The sequence below is a fragment of the Ochotona curzoniae genome, unplaced genomic scaffold (genome assembly GCF_017591425.1).
Source record: "Ochotona curzoniae isolate NIBS_2020 unplaced genomic scaffold, NIBS_Ocur_1.0 scaffold_4701, whole genome shotgun sequence".
Classification (NCBI taxonomy): Eukaryota; Metazoa; Chordata; class Mammalia; order Lagomorpha; family Ochotonidae; genus Ochotona; species Ochotona curzoniae.
The window spans coordinates 32,972,253-32,989,670 of record NW_024467122.1 but is presented as its reverse complement, the minus strand read 5'-3'; the positions used below and the strand labels follow the sequence as shown (position 1 = coordinate 32,989,670).

General features: G+C 39.8%; 1 protein-coding gene across 1 annotated transcript in view; it reads left to right on the top strand.

The window, feature by feature from the left end:
- Positions 1–17,418, top strand: part of AKAP6 (A-kinase anchoring protein 6) — a 434,750-nt gene that overhangs the window by 68,546 nt on the left and 348,786 nt on the right. The window lies entirely within an intron of this gene.

Sequence of the window (17,418 nt, the reverse complement as noted above, 5' to 3'; positions counted from 1 at the left end):
ATTGTATTGGAGTTTTTCTCTTTTCCTGGGCTTGCAGTACTCAATACAATTATTTTATGTGCTACTGGGCAGTGGCAGGCAGTCACAGCTTCCAGTCAGCCACATTTCCATGAGGGAAATAACTAATGTTTATGATGTACTATCTCAATGCTGTCATGTTTAGTTGGCTGGGTGGATTAAATACATTTTCACTTAGTGATATTCCATTTCCATTTGTATGCTTTTTTGGGGACATAACTCCATGCTAAGTAGGGAAACATCTAAGCCTGATCATCATTAGTTTCTTGATACATCCATGTGCAACAAGTATAATGAGTTTGAAAACTAAATTACATTTAAGAATTTCAAATTTAGTAGAATAGTGTGTAATCTAAAAATTGCTTTTACTGAACAGCAACATGACCCCATGAAGCTCATACTGTTTAGCTGTCTAAAGTCTGAAACATGAGTTACACGTTCAAGTGGCCACCAGCATGACAGAATTGATGTACTTCAGATGCTTCTTCTTCCTCTTAACATTCACTGCTTCTCATCTGCTGTTAATGAATTTGGAGCATTGTGGGGGCTGAAGGCAGAAATTGCCTTTCAGTAAAACTGATGAGTGAAGGTTCTTAGAAATTAGCTGAAAGGAGAGTCTATGGCTACCTTGTATGTCTCAGGGCTTACAGTGTACCTGAAGTTCTCTGAATGAATTTTTGGGTAGAATACAGTGTGTATTAAAAGTACATTTGAGAGAGAGGAAATGGAGGTGGGATATGAGATTGAGGCCTGTAGCAGTACTTCTTCATTTTATAATTTTAGCAATTGTGTTAATAAACAGCAAGTTGACCTTTGATCAATTATTACTTTTCTACAATTCTCTACAGCCAAGTCATCCTCTGACAGAGCAGGACAGAGAGTGAATCAGGAGGGACAATAGGAAAGCATCTTGCTCAGAATGTGAAGTTGTAAATTGAAAACGTTCCAAGTTACTCCTTGTCTATCTTGATAAGATTGCAGGGTGCATTGTCTTTCGGTTCAAGTTGATTTTTCAGTTGCCTCGGACTTGACATGAGTGCTTATAAAAAATGAAGGAAGATCTTTAATTCTTGATAACAAATGAAAACTGTCTTTTTGCTGTGAGATTGCTTCCTAGAGCATGCAGTACAAACCATTCTTGGATTTCTTTTTTTCATCATTCTCTACTTGTAACACTCCTTCTTTGGATACCTCCCTCATTGCCCACCCTTCCCCCCTGCACCCTGCCATGCCTTCCTCTTTCACATGTCACCAGGACATGTTGGTGCCTTTTACCCTCTTGGCTTTCTTCTCTCCTCCCCATTCCCAGCCAATTCAGCTTCCTTTCTTTAACGAACCAGACATGAATTTTTTTTTCTGGGAACTTTTGTAATCTGTGGAAAAGGTTGTTAAAAGGCTTCATGTCAGATGATCGGTTGCTTGGTAACTGAAATAACCTCCTGCCAAGTTTATGTTCAGAGACTTAGACAAACTGTTGGGTCCCCACGGTTCTTAAGGCCTGGGCAACATCAGCTCGCCAGCTCTGCTGTGTCAGAGATCGCCACACAGGCACAGAGAGCAGTCTCAGCTCCCACAGAATAAAGAGAGTAAGGACAGAAGCTGAACCCACACCGCCAGACCTAGAGAAGCAGCTGGGGAGGTCGGCATGAACAGAAGTGCAGGCACATTTGTAGGGCTCCTACAGCAGGTCATCACTGCAGCTGAGTGAGGTGATTTGAGCTTCTCCACACTTTTGCTTCTCCTCTACTCCACTTTCCACTTTCCTCTATTTTGTTCTTACTCGAATCTGTAATACTTTTCAGGGGACCCACAGTTTTAGACTTAAGGATTGTCTATTAAATGATACCAAGTGACTGTACAACAAAGGCCTAGAAGTCATCTGATGTTGCTAAAGCCGAGAAAGACAAGAGCCCCAAAGATTCTGCAATCAGGGCTTCTACAGTGATAGGTAGGATGCAACTGGTGAAAATATTTGCTTTTGCTACCTGTTTCGAGTTGAGGCACCAGAAACAAATCAAAGTCTTTCAACAAATGCCTTGGGAGTTATGGATGGATCATGCCAGAAACATGCCATGGAGACTAGGCTCTTTCTGGGAGCTTCACAAACTCCTGAAATTGTGACTCTTCCAAAACCATACCACAGAGGAAGTGCAAATGCTTCTCAAAAGATGGAGACTCATACCATGGGTAAAAATTGCTATTTGGCACACCATGTCTAGGGGTTGGAGTGGTTGGATTAGCAGAATCTTCTCCAGGACTAGCTAGCTGTGAGCCAGGATTATGTAAGTGGAAATGAACAGGCAGGCAATGAGGGAGAAAAACAAAATGCTACTGGGGGATATAATAAAATGGTTTTTTGTTTTCTTTTTAATTTTACTTCTTTTTATTATTATAATTTTATGATACAGTTCCAGGGATCATGGGATTCCCATTTAAGGATCTTTTCCTTATGTTTGATTGAAGAGAGCTTGATGATCATGTATCGTGGTGAAAATTGCTTTTGGTCAAGCCTGTTGGGAGTTCTGTGTCCCACCTGGATGTTGTTTCCCAATTCTTTCTATAGATTAAGGAAGTTTCCCTTATTATTTCATTGAATACAACTTTAATTCCAGCTTCTCTTTCTGCACCTTCTGGGACTTCCATGTCTCTTATATTTGGCCTTTAAATAGTGTCTTTCAATTCTTGAATACTTTTTTGTCCTGATGCAGCTCTGTTCCAGCTTTTTGTTTGTTTCCTTGTGGTGATAGGAAATATCTTCCAATTCTGAGATTCTTTCTTCTGTTTGCTTCATTCTATTTTGGAGACTCTCTGCTGTAATTTTAATTTGCTCCACTGTGTTCTTCACTTCTGATATATCAGCTTTCATTTGAATCATTTCCTGTGTGACATGTTCCTTGAGTACCTTGAATGCCTGCTTTACAGGTTTCTTGTTGTTGAAAAGTTTTATAACAAGTGTTTTGAATTCTGTATCCCCCATTTTCTTGATGTCTTCCTCAGTGAACTCTGAGTTTGGCAAAGGGTTTTGCTCCTTTGCAGGGGAGTCTTCAGTAGTCTTCATTGTGCCTTTGTCTCTTCTTTTGCTCTTGATCATTGTACATCTGTTTATCTGTTTCTTTTCCTTGGGCAGATTTCTAAGCTGTGTCACCCACACAGAGGTCTGCAATTCAATTTTGCTTATTGCGATTAGTACATGGCTCTTTGTTTGCAGTCATTTGTGCCACTCCCTCCAGTGAGTTCCATGTCTGGGTTCTTATGTTAGACTTCCACCATGGTCTCTGTAGCCCCGGCTCCTGGCTCACCACTCTCCACCTCCTATGATTCAGTGCAACTGAGGCTGCACAGTTGTCTATATATACAACCTTTTTTTCCCACTTCTGTTTGGAGCAGGTGCCAGGATTAGGGAGACAACAGGTGTCCTATAGAGCTAGGTTGTTGGTGGTTCTGATCTTACTGGAACTTCTTGGCTGTTAGGTTTGAGGGCCACACAGACCTATTTTGACCAGTACGATGCCTAGTTGGTATTATTTTCCCTGTGGGAACACTGCAATGCACTGAGCTGGGAGCTGCGTGAATTTTTGCAGAGCTCATTGCATGTGCAGCTCACTTTTGTGTCTAAATTTTTGCCTCACTGTAAGAAATGTTGCCTGATGTGCCACTACTAGAGTTCTTGATCTGCTGGCTGTCAGGTCTGAGGGCTACCTGGACCTTTCTTGTGTGGAACCTAGAGGATGCCACATTGTCGCAGTTCGCTGTGTCAGAAATAGTTCACTCCAGCCTAGTGCGTGCACAGTCCTGCCCCATTGCCATTGCCTCCTTAAACAAAATAGCGCTGTAGGGGATGGACTGAGCTATGAAATCTGCCTGGTCTTGCACCGGTCATCTGGGATTTGCTGCTTTGTCTCTGCTCCTGGTCAAGTCAAACAGACCAGCAGGATGGGCAGTTCTTTGTCTGGGTTCACCTCTGGAGCTCCTGGTAAACGTCCCTTCCCACCTTGTTGCTGGTGGTGGTCTAGCTGGTAGAGTTCAGATCAACTTCACTGAATGCTGCTGGGGTATTGGTCACTGCAACACCGCGTCATTGTTTTCCTGCTTTTCTGTGTCTATCAGTCTCCAGGTACCCCTCTGCTGTTGCTCTGTGTTCTTCTATTTCCTTGAATGTGCCCTCTCTGCTTTACACTGGCTAATATTTCTCTGTTTAAATGTATCCTTACCCTATTCTGCCATCTTGATTCTCTGATATTAAAAAATGTTAATGAGCAATCAAATGTTGTCTTATCTTACAGAAGTAGTCATTGTTTCATTTGCAAATCCAACTTTGAAGTGATTGACTCAGATTGGACTGAAGATTTAAAAATAACTAAATTTGAACAAGGTTATATAAAAATCTTGTTGTAAGGATATGAGGACCCTGTGAGAGGATGTGTATATATATATACACACACACAGAGAGAGAAAGCTGTTTTAAAGATTTATTTTTATTATTTTTTCATTGGAAAGGCGGATATACAGAGAGGAGAGACAGAGAGGAAGATCTTCCGTCCTGTGATTCACTCCCCAAGTGAGCGCAACGGCCAATGCTATGCCGATCCGAAGCCAGGAGCCTCTTCCGGGTCTCCCACGCGGGTGCAGGTTCCCAAAGCGTTGGGCCGTCCTGGACTGCTTTCCTGGGCCACAGGCAGGGAGCTGGAAGGGAAGCGGGGCTGCCGGGATTAGAACCGGCGCCCATATGGGATCCCGGGCGTGCAAGGCGAGGACCTTAACCACTTGCGCCACCGCGCCGGGCCCGAGAGAAAGCTGTTTTAAAACTACAAAATTTGCTCTTTAAACCAAAGTATCAGCTTTTTCTTCCCAGCATATTTCCCTTTACAGTTCAGCTGAGAAATAAATGCACATGAAAGCTACCAGTTGTTTCTTTCTTGGACCTGCAGCCTGTGGGAGGTCAAGGGCCAGTGAATGTCAGAGCACCTGAGATGGTACCAAACAATAAGAGTCTCCCTCCTACTTCTTGTTCAATGTATCTATTTGAAAAGGTAGTAGGGGGAAATTGTGATTTTCCACTTACTGTTTTACTCCTCAGATTGCCAGGAAAGAGATTGGTTGATCTTTCATCCACTGGCTTACTCTTCAAATGGCTGTAAATGTCCGATCATGGCTAGACCAAAAGGCAAGAGCCAAGTACTCCTGGTGTCCCATGTGGGTGACAGAGGCTCAAGCACTTGGGCCATCTTTCACTGCCTTTTCAAGTATATCAGCAGGAAGCTGAATCAGAAATGGAATAGGTGGGTCTCAGTACTCAGATATGAACGCTGCCAACTACCTTTTCATTCTTTTGAATTATAGTGTACAGAAAACTATTGTACAGAATATTCCTTTGCTTCCTTATATGTCTACATGTATTTGTTTTCTTTAAAATTTTGATGTTGCTTGTTTGTTTATCAAAGCAGAGAACATGACATTTTACCAGTTGTGTTTCACATGGTATAAAAAATAACCCTAAATTTTATCATGTAGACTCTAGCTTAATTGAACATCATTCTAAATTTTCTTATTTTAAAAAGCAATCCTGCTGGAAGTTAATGATATATTCTAGGTAATTTATTTTTCAGGTAAATAAGGTATTGTTTCTTCTTAAATAAACTCAAAGTCCCTTGAATATTCAAATGACTATCTGAATCATTCCGAAATATTAAGAATCATAGGATCAGGGCAAAGAGCACAATGAACAAAAGCCATAATCACAGAGATGTCTGAGATTCTGTTGTATTGGACTGTAAATGACTAAGTGAGAGCAGAAGTAGCTCTGTCATGTGAAGCCTACAATTATGACGCATTAGTACAAAAACTATAAATAGATGACTTCTAGAGCCTACTGAAGAGGACCAAACATTTCCATGTGTCACAGGGACTATAAGATACTATTGTTCACAGAAAGAAAGAAATGAAAACTTAGAGTGAAAATTTAGGAGCAACCAGCTTTCAAGCATCTCAATTCTTTTTGAGTGGCACTTTATATGTGCTTGGACATTAATGTCTTATCCAGTACTTAGCTAGGGAAAACAAGAAGAGGGAAGCTCAGAAATCATGACTGCTCTTGGAAACTGCTGTTCCTTCCTTCCAGACCATAGCTGAACTTTGGTCAGGGGTAAGTGATAAAACAAATGGCCCAGGAGTGTTTGCATTCTGATGCTGGCCTTAGTACTCCTAGAGCTGAGGCAAGCCAGTATGATTTAGCTTGCTCTAGCATTCAGCATTTTAACTTTATGTTCTTGTGGTTTAGAAGGTCCCCTAGATTTTAAGACAAAAAGTTTTTTTTGTCTTACCAAGCAGCGTTGACAAAATATCTGGTAAAACTCAGGATCTATACCTGTTTTTTAGGGTTGATAAAGAATCTTGGGTTATTTTTAGAAGTTATTCAGCAGTTCCTTTTATTGCACTTTACTTTCTTAGGCAAGAGAATAAATAATTTATTAAGAAAAAGAAAAAGATCAATAAAGATATTTATTCAGACCTGGTTTACCAGCATAAATAAAACAAAAGTATTTATGAGCTTGTGCTATCTACTTTTCATTGGAAAGTGTGTATTTTATTTTAACTGGAAGTTTTATCATATGCATCTTTTTGTTGGTATAGGTATTATTTTTCAAAACACTGATTTATTTTAGGATAAGTCAAATTTATCAGATATTTCTTTAATTTAAATGGTTGATTTGGTAAAATGCCTGCCTGTTCCATGAACTTGAAGTATTTTCAATAAAACCATTAACTATAGTTGAAAATGATTTTTTCCTTGCTGCCATTGCTTCTTTGAAAAGTAAATATGGTAGCAGATCTTTATTATTCTTTCTGTAATCAAAAACAAAGGTGGGATTTCTGAAAACATCAGACCGGTGGATATATTGCTGTCCCATTAGTTTCTAATCTGGAAGCAGATCTTCTAAAGAAAACACTGCATGTCTGGGAGGCTAGTGAATAGGAACAATGCTTTTGACAATCCTGGTCTTTGTGAAAATTCATTACTCCGTGAAATGCTTTCTGTTTCAGAAAGAAAAACAATATGAGTAGTTATTTGATGTATGTTCACGTTACAGCAAGAGTAGGGGAAAAGCACATGTAATATTAGTTGAAAGATTTGACTTACTTCATTGTTTGAGATCAGTCTGATTCATTTGACTTCAAAAAATAAGTTAGTCACTCCACAGCGGATCTAGTCGTGGGATAAATACTGAAATAATCCTTTCTTCACTTGATCACTTAGTCACCTGTACTTCATAAGATGATCAGGTTAAGTTCATAGGAAGCACTTACTTCTTAAAGAGGTTATTGAGTATAACATATGTAACCTTATTGAGTTGGGTCATAAAAGTTTGATTTGATGGGCCAGCATAATGGTACAGTATTGCTAATGTTCTGCTGGTTCATGTCCAGGTTGTTCCTTTTCCAACCCTGCTCTCTGCTTGTGGCCTGGGAAAGCAGTGAAGGATGGGCCAAATCTTTGGGACCATGCACCCACTTGGGAGACTTGGAAGGAGCTCCTGGCTTTGGATCAGCTCGGCTCGAGCCATTGTGGCCATATGAACTGGATGGAAGACCTTCTCTTTCTCTCCTCTCTATCTCTCTATCTCCTCTCTCTGCCTTTCAAATAAAAAGAATGAATTAATTAAAAAGGCAATTTGGAATGAAATGGCTCATTTGGGACTTAGTATTCTAAGTTGAAGGTCAACCAATTTGTGCCCTCTGCCAACTATATCAAAAACAAACGTAAGAAAGCACCTTATATTTTTATCCCTTATGTTCAATGCACCTAATAATTCTATTTTTCCCTATGTATCCCTTCATCTATGCTTCTAGAGATACCTGGTTATACCAACTTAGAAATATTTCATGGATTCTGAAGGAAAAGTCAAATTGGTCTTCGGTCTCTGCCTGAAGTTAGGATTTAGTTTTCATGAGTTGGTTCAGTCATTTACTGCTTTTCATTTCACTTCTAGCTTCTAAAATACCATTTCTCCTCCCCTTCTTGAGTGTTTACACTTAACAGGAAACCTCTTTCAGTAGTGTCAGAGGTATTTGGGGGCAGCAAAATTAGACCATTTTTTGGACCTTCACATAAGTTTATTTCAGCTGTAACAGCAATGTTAAAATTGACAAATTTAATCTTTTCTGCACCAAGTAAACTTAGCCATTAGATTTTTAAAGTTATCCCCTCCAAAAAACTGAGTGAGCTTTTCTTTTTCTACCACCACACATCAGTTTCCCAATAGTTCTGTTTTTGGGGGGTTTTCAGTTAAGGAGCAACAGACTCTGAGATGTATTTTAGAACTTCTTTCCCAAAATGAAACCTAATCTAGACAAATTATATATTGCATAGATTTCTCTACAGATGCTTTTTGCTAGAACCCAAATGGAAAAAAACCTATAGTAAAATTTGGATTTTGCTCACAGCTGGCCATCCCTTCTTAGAAACTGCCCAAAACTCTTTGGACTTGTTTTCAGTAGGCACTTTTTATAGAATACCCATTGACACCTGGTGAATAAATGCTGAATTAGCAAACACTTCCAAATCACTAAACTAATGCATGTAACTGTCTTATTTAGGTTTTAGATCCTTTAAAGATTGGCACTTCCTGTGGGGCTCATTTCCTTTCTACTTTACATGCTGAGATTCCCATAAAATAAATAACCTCTCGTCACTTATTGACTGAGGGTAAGAATGTGAGGATAGAGAGTGATCTTTTGTTTTCATTATACCTATCTTCAAAATGTCTGTATTTAAATATATACTACATTTGATATAATTGAAAATGATTTTATAATAGAAAAAAGTAAAAATATTGCATCTAATGATTCTGAAAAATTTTCCGCTTCAAATCTCTGCTGCTAATATTGTGAATAGAGTTAATGGAAAACTAAAAATGGAGAATCCTTTTTATATTTAATGGAGCAGGTAGGATGGAGTACAGAGCTCCTTTAATCATGCTGATCCAAAAGTAAGGCTTGTGGCCTCAACTTCTCTCTCTCTCTCTTCTGGTTAAAAAAGATCTCTAAGGTTACATTTTGTGCTAATTTTTGGAAACATAGGTGTTGGTGTTCTCATAAAGCTGCTTTCTCATTTTAGTTTCTTGATAAAAGTGCACATACTAACTTCTCTATTTCATTATTGGTTATAATTACAACCCCAAGTATTTCATTCCCTCCTTAAAATAAGTGGTTTTTTTTTTTGGTAAGATTTTCTGCTGCCTGTAAGAACCATCCCAAACTCCATAGTGTGATGTTCACAGCCCTTTTTGATATGGCTGCAACTTTCCTTATAGCCTTATCTATTTGTGGGCCCCATCAAGCACCTGGTTCCTCTCAGCATTGAGTTATTAATATTTTTTAAAGAAGTTGAGGATTGTATTTGTTATGTTTCATATTTTGCTGCTGAGCTGTGTGTCACTATGTGAAATAGTACCAGCAAATGCAGTGCATTACAAAATTAAGATTGTGTCTTTATCTGAGTGTATAACTACTCTATTTCCAGTAGAAAGATCATTGCACATTTTGACCCCAATGTAGGGAGAATGTATACAAGTTAGAATATCCCACAAAGCTTAAGATATGTGTGTTATCCCTGAATTACATTACTGACAGAACTAGTTTTTTTTTTTAAGATTTATTTTTATTGGAAAGGTGGATATACAGAGAGGAGAGACAGAGAGGAAGATCTTCTGTCTGATGATTCACTCCCCAAGTGAGCGCAACCGCCGATGCTATGCTGATCCAAAGCCAGGAGCCTCTTCAGGTGTCCCGCATGGGTGCAGGGTCCCAAAGCTTTGGGCTGTCCTCGACTGCTTTCCTGGGCCACAGGCAGGGAGCTGGATGGGAAGCGGAGCTGCTGGGATAGAACCACGCCCATATGGGATCCCGGGGGGTGCAAGGCAAGGATCTTAACCACTGCGCCACCGCGCCGGGCCCGACAGAACTAGTTTTTACCACAGTTAATTTTATACATTCTTAGTACTAGCGCTTGGAGCCCACTGTAAAAATTGTAAAGTGTTTTGAAAAAGTTGCATATTTATTTGCAATCATTACAACTTTAAGGGCATTTACACCTGGAAGCAGAGGCGAAAGTAGTATCGCTTCCCATCAGTGTTGCTAAGAGCTAATGTCTGCCACTAACTTAAGACAACTGTGCTAGATTGAGTCATTCTATACTAATTCATTAGGGGTTCTGCTTTCACTCCTCAATAGATGCTACATATTTTGGTTTGGCTTTTTCACCATGGGTTCAGTGTCTTCTTGATCTGCCAAGCACCTTCATAATAAGATTTTCTTCAAGGGCTTCATTAATTTCGGTTACCTTTGACAGAGGAGAATAGAGTTCTGTAGCAGCTTGTGCACTTCGAAAGCACCAAACTCATTTCATTTTTTTTCAATTTTAACCCATCTTTGGACAGAATAAACAATATCTCTCCAATCTTCCAATGCAAAATTGCCAATTCTCACAGTTCAAATGCCATTTTCTATTACCCGTTTGTGTTTTCCTCTGAGTGTACAGAGAGGATCCTGTGCCCAGAGCCCGAGCACTGTCTCCTGGCAGCCACCAGGACTGAGACAGGCAGGTGCAGCAACAGTGTAGACCACGCCACTTGGAGCACTGTGCCCAATACTTAGTCATTTTTTACTGATTCTCCTGGATTCTTGCTGTTGTGGTGTCTCTGTTCAGGCTGTTCTCTCAGCCTAGGATTCCTTCATAATTTCTGTCTCTGAATACCCAAATCTCACTGGTTTTTATAAGCATGCCTTATTGTTGCCTTTACTAACCAGGAAAGGTTACATTTCATTTTTCCTGCACTCGGGATTAATGCCACTCCATTGGACACCTTTTTTTTTTTTTTTTGCCTCCAGTCTTTGAGTAAAGCCTACCTGTGTGGCAGGTATTCGTGTGTATGGGATGATTTGTATCCTAATCACTGGATCACTTGGGAACATCTGGAATATCAGTGACAGAAATAAATGTTATTTCTTTTGCAATTAATAGCATTGACAAAAGCAGTAATTGTGAAGTTCATACATCAGAGTATTACTAGCCCAGTCTCTCAAGACAAAAAGTGGTTGCCCACCTACACCTGCACCTTGCTAGATGCCGAGAGGCACTGGTGGGTCCTTGGGTCACACTAGATGTGCCAAACAGTAGGGGCATACTCCCCAGCAGCATGTAATGGTGCCTGAGGGGAGGTAAGGCAGCCTAGGCCCAAGACTGGGGACTTTCACCCCACCATGTGCTGAGAGACACACTTTTGGGTTCTTGGGTTGTGCTAGGCACACCTATAGGAGCTCCACCTCCACCCCCCAGCAGCATGTATTGGTGGCTGGGAGGAGGTGGGGCAGCCTAGGCCCACACCCTACCAGGTGTTGAGAGGCACTGGTTGGTCCTTGGGTCGAGCCAGGTGAGCTCTTGGTACTTGGAAGTATGGACCTATAAGATGTCCGGCAGAACAAATTGGACAGCAACCCCAGCCAAACGATGACAGCAAATATCTGGGCAAATGGAGACTCTGTCAGCCAATGACCATTGAAAGGGGTCCCTCATCCTGGGACCTGCAAAATCAACGACATTTCAGAACTATCAAAACCACATAGGCAGAACCCTGGGAGTATGCACCCTTTCTTGATTTTGGGTGGACATTCTCAATCCCTGGGTACTGGAGCAGTTGGGAGACTGGGTATGGTTTCTCCTCTTATTCCTCCTCAACCTCCGCCCCCGAAAGAAGAAAGATGAACAGAAAATTAGGAAACAATGATCACAAGCACTTTTCCTTAACCCTTGATCCACCCCACTCTGATCAACTAAAATTATCTAAAGTCATCTAAAATTAGAAATAATTAAATAAATAAAAATTTAGGGCCCGGCGCGATGGTGTAGTGGTTAAGGTCCTCGCCTTGCACGCCTGGGATCCCATATGGGCGCCGGTTCTAATCCCGGCGGCTCTGCTTCCCATCCAGCTCCCTGCCTGTGGCCTGGGAAGGCAGTCTAGGACAGCCCAAAGCTTTGGGACTCTGTGCCCCTGTGGGAGACCTGAAGAGGCTCCTGGCTTTGGATTGGCTCAGTTCCAGCCGCTGCGGCCGCTTGGGGAGTGAATCATCAGACGGAAGATCTTCCCCTCTGTCTCTCCTCTCTGTATATCCACCTTTCCAATAAAAAGAAAAATCAATCTTTAATAAATAAATAAATAAATAAAATTTAAAAAATAAATAAAAAGTAAAAAGTGGCTGCTCAATGACGAAAGTCAATTTGTAACAAGTTAGGGTGAGAAAGAGGAGCTCTCATCAGTGTTCACAGCGTCCAGGTCCTCTGCCCCTGCAGCTGACCGTTGCAGCCACATGCGTCTGTTTGTGACAGGAACTGATTGCTGTTGTAGGAGAAAGAAAATACAGGCATAATGACTAGCCCAGCTGTGCAGGGTGTCCCTGCCACAGGAGAAGGATCTGAATAATCAGGGGGAGAGAGGGGAGGAGAAGTGGGAGAGGGGGAGCAGGATGATTGATGAAGGGTGCCATGGCTGACAGAAGACTGTGTGCCCTGGGCGGAGGAGTTAGTGGGTGATTGAGGGGAGCACTGGGAGAAGGTGCAGGGTCTTTAAGTGATTAGCAGGATGTAATGAGCCATCTGCCCAGGAGCACAGCTGTACACAAAGGAAATATTAAAGGGGAAAAAGAGAGAGGAAACACCACTGATAACCCCAAGAAGATCTTTGAAATTGTAGAAATCTGTCAGGGCAACCTGAGGCCTGTAAGCACTACTCCTCACTGCTGTCTGCTTGCAGTCTAGCCTGTTACTGCAGATTAAAAAGAGATTAATTTAGTATAGCTGGACTGGTCTCACTAAACAATGCTTCTCCCAGTGTGTGCTGGAGGACCAAGGACAGAGAGGCATCAGATAAGCATGACGGAAATTTCCTTAGAGCATCTTACAAAAAGCCACCTTCTCTTTTTTTCTCTGAGTATGAATTTAACCTAGTAGTTGGCAGAGCCTCTTTGCCTCTCCTATTTAAGAGTTTAAAACTGTTTAAACTTTTCCAATTCTTGACCTCACAAGAGTCCAGAGAGGCAGGCAAACAAGATTTAAAATTAGGTGATAAATTAGATCTTTTTTCTTCTAGGTAGGTAGTGGCTTTTAACTAAGCAATTTATGGAACTGGCTTTTTGTGTGTTATTTCTGGTGTCCAGTTCTGGTATTCTGAAATTGGACACAGGCTCTTGAGTTAATCTATTTTTCCATTATTAATGCGATCAAGTCATGAGAGCTAATCTTAGGCAAAAATTGAGACACTCCAAATTATTTTTCTTTCTTTTTAACATGTCTATTAAAATAAAAAAAATAAAGGGGTGAAAAAGGACTCTTAGCAATGTCTAACAGAAGTTTTCTTACCTCTGTTTTGTGAAAGTCTATTTAGTAAGCCAATCGGTTAATCTGGCTAGAAATCCAAAATAAGGAGTGAGTAGGACAGAGAAAGGTTTTAAGTATTCAGATGTAGGATTGATTTACAAGACTGCCTCTCAAACTGTGCGCATGAGGATGTTCTCCCTTGGAATGAACAGCTTCTTCCCACAAAGAGAGAGCTTGAGAGGACGTAGGCCAGGTTGGCCCTGTCAGCTGGCTGTTTTAACGGTAATTCATCCTACTTAGGATCTCATGGTTTCCTGAGGGTATGGTCATCATCTCTGACCAGTGACTAGGTGTTCTATGTCCACAAAACACTCTTTTCCGGAGTGATCCTTATTTTAGCAACTGTGTCCTTTTTCTCAGCTAATTTATCCGCTTTTGTTTACAAAAGACCTGCTCATAACTGCATGGTCCTGGAACTTAATATGTTAACTTCCAAATAGAGGCTGTGCAGAGGCCTTCTCTTAGCAAACAGCTTAGGCCACTAGGGGCATTTGCAGCTTATGCCATACTGGCACCACTGTCCTGCTAGCAAAAAGCGCTCCTGACACTGGCCTCTATCCTGTTTGGCTACAAGAGAAGCAGAGGGGGGAGAGAAGGAGGAGCCAGATGCTTAATCCTGAGGCCATTGGGAACAAAAGCATTTACAGTGAGTACATTTGGTAGATGCTCGTTTTTCTGTCTGTTTGAGAGAACACCGAAGGAGAAAGATATAGCCAGTTTAGATGGCTGTGTAGCTGGATTCTTTTGCTTCCTGAATTTGCCAAAGTTCACACACCTGATTTGGTTGTGTATGTTTATTCAAGTCAGACACATTCAGCTAATGTTAGCTTGTGGACTGATAGCAGAATTAGTTCTTGTTAATAAGTAAGCCATGGTATGTTTTCTGTTTTTAAAGGATGCTAAATGGAATAAGATGGGGGAGGGGGCAGGGGAAGCCCTCCCACAGATTGTGAAAGAACTCTAAAATGTTTTCAGCTTTTTCAATTTAAATATTGCCTCTTCTTTGGATTGGTAGGAAGCAAAGGATTTGATGGATGTTATTTTTAACAGCAGCTGGGATAAAGGTGGTATTATCTCTAAAGCTGGAAAGGTGGCCATAGACATACACTGAAGGGGAGGGAGGAGAAGAGAGGTCACTGGGCTCCAGAGGCTGGTGGGTTACTCCTTTCACACTATCTGGAAGCTGGAGTTGTAACTTGGTGGGTACAAATGGGTGTTTAGCCTAATGCTTTTTTTTTTTTTTAACATTGTTAGTCCTGTCCAGTTGCCTTTTTTTTTTTTTTTTAATCTCTGACTAGAAAGGAATCTTACTGGCACAATGACTTGGAGAGAAGAAAACCAAACTTAACAGTATTTAGAAATACAAACTTGTGCTGAATTTCCTACTGTTTGCATTCACGTGGGCTAATTTAGGAAAGCAAGCTTGACTAGTCATGATAAGAACAGGGAAATATGCACAGATGTTTATAGGTCTCCCAGGCTTGCTGTGTTATTATGATACAAAGCGTTCCTCTCCTAGTGTAAAGGTGTATGTGAAGGAAAGGAAATAGGCAAAATGTGAAGTGAAATTTGAGTAAATCAGTTAAATGTGGAAACATAACATCCAGGTTGAAATTTTTCAGATGCAGGAAAATTTTGCCTTGGCAGCTTGAATATCCAGCTTCTAGTGCCTGTACTCATTGTCCTCTCTAGGTACATCTTGGTTTCATTTTTAATTCTGTTTGTCCTACACACACACACATACACACACTCAGAGGTGGGGGTTTCTCCTATGTAATTTCTCCTGAGAAGAACTGGTACCATGTGCTGTGTAAGCAAAAAGTACTTTCTGTCATGATGATAATTTATTTTTTTGTATTATTTAGGAAAGTCTGTTGATACTGTCTGCATGATTTGGTAAAATGAACGGCCATGATTTAATAGTGCCATAGCACTCATTATAAGCAGGAAGCTTCTAAACTTTGAAACCTCTGAATAAATAACCCTGTGCAATCACAAATTATTAAGATTAGATGGGGTCTTATGGATTATTTCATTTAGCATTGTCATTCTACAGGTGAGGAAATGGGCCCAGAAAAGTGGAGCCTTTTGCCCTAAATCACATAAAACTATTTTGTGCTTATTTGATGTACAGCCTGATGATGTATTTAGACACATTTTAGGACAGTACATAAATTGCTTTGAGCTGATTCTTCTGTTTATAGTAGACTAAATGTTCTTTGTCTGTAGTGGAAAGTGTGTTCCAAAGTAGGTCTTGTCTAGATATGGAAATCTCACAGAAAACACAATGACTAAGCACCATTTTTCAGATTTGTAGAGCTCTTGGGCAAGGGTCAGCAGACAATTGAGTGTGTTTGGGTGTTGCTGAAAATATTTGGTGTTCATTGCCCTGCTTCTTAAAATTTTGGTTTCAGTGAATCTGATTTTTTAGAAGGAAAGCTCTGTGACTCCAGTGTTTTATTTGTAGCCAATTCTTTGTCCTTGAACTAAAACCTTTATTAACTTTTATGTATCAGGTTCTTTCCCTAGGAATATGATTTTGAGTCAGTCTCTCAGAGGACAACGGGCTGATCACTAATTTAAAATTGTTTTTGGGAAGTTGGAATAGAGCTTGTCTGAGGTCGGGCTACAGTTTGGAAGAAATGTCAGGGAAGCTCACTCTCCTTGTAATCCTATTCCAGTAACATTTTGTTCTCTTCTAATTGATTTATTAAAAATAGCCAGGTCTAGAGTATTATCAACCTGCTCATTTAATTCAAAAGTTAGATGCTTAAGAAATTGGAGAAGAGATTTATATATTATAACATTGGGAAGATTTTGAAATGTTATAGAAGTAGCTTGTTAAGACTTATGTAAATTTAGCCTGTTTATTCCCTGCTCCTATTTTTGTGTGGAAACTTAGATTCCTGGTAAAGTTATGGACTTTTTAGATCCTTACCCTTCTAATTTTGTAGGTTAAATTGATTTATCTGAATAGGGCTTTAATAAATCTGGGAGTACAGAAATATCTTCTGAGGTAGCTTCATTTCCTTGGGAATATACCCAGTAGTGACATAACTATATAGTTCTATTTTCTGTTTTCTAAGGAACTTCCACACTGATTTCTGTAATGTTGGTTCTAATTTGCATTCCCACCAACAGCATATCAGAATTTTCCTTTCCATGTGTACTCATTAGCATTTATTAGTTTTTTTTCCCTTCTGGTAACTGTTCTGACTGGGTAGGATGCTGTTACATGGTTTTCATGTATCTGTTGGTTACCTGTAAGTCTCTTCATATTATTTTCCCAATTTTGAATATAACTACTATTTTTATTTTTGCTGCTGAGTTGTTTGAATTCCTTGTATGCCCTGTACATTAATCCTGTATGGGATGAATGGCCTATGTATATTTTTTCTCTAATTTTGTAGATTTCCTCTTCACTTTTTAATTTTCTTTTGCTATGCAGAAGCTTCTTTTGCTATGCAGAAGCTATGCAGAAGTTTGATATCCTTTTTCTTTTTGTGCTTAAGTTATTTTTTGACTATCAAATTTAATATCTAATCTTTTGTACAGATAGCTTTCTCACCTTTGTGAAAAAAAAAAAAGATATAAGCTACCTTGAGTGTGTAGAACCAGAAAAACTTTAAAAAATAAACTCCTCATTTGGGTAGAAAAACTGATCTTAAGGATGAAAATGATATGTTTTAAAATTTTTTTCCATTTTGCATTAATTTTGTTAAATAATTTCATATGTAATTTGTACATCTGAAACATACATAATATGCATAATACACATAATATATTACTTATGCATCTTATACATTTATGCATTTATTTTTAAAGTACCATGAGCCAAAAGTTCAGGAGAAAAATGAATTGTTGATTCATTAGTGAATTCATTAACTTCATCTTTAAAAAGCAGCCTTTATTATGACTTATATTTTATGTTATTTCCATACTTGATATTCTGAAGTGTTTCATGGTGATTT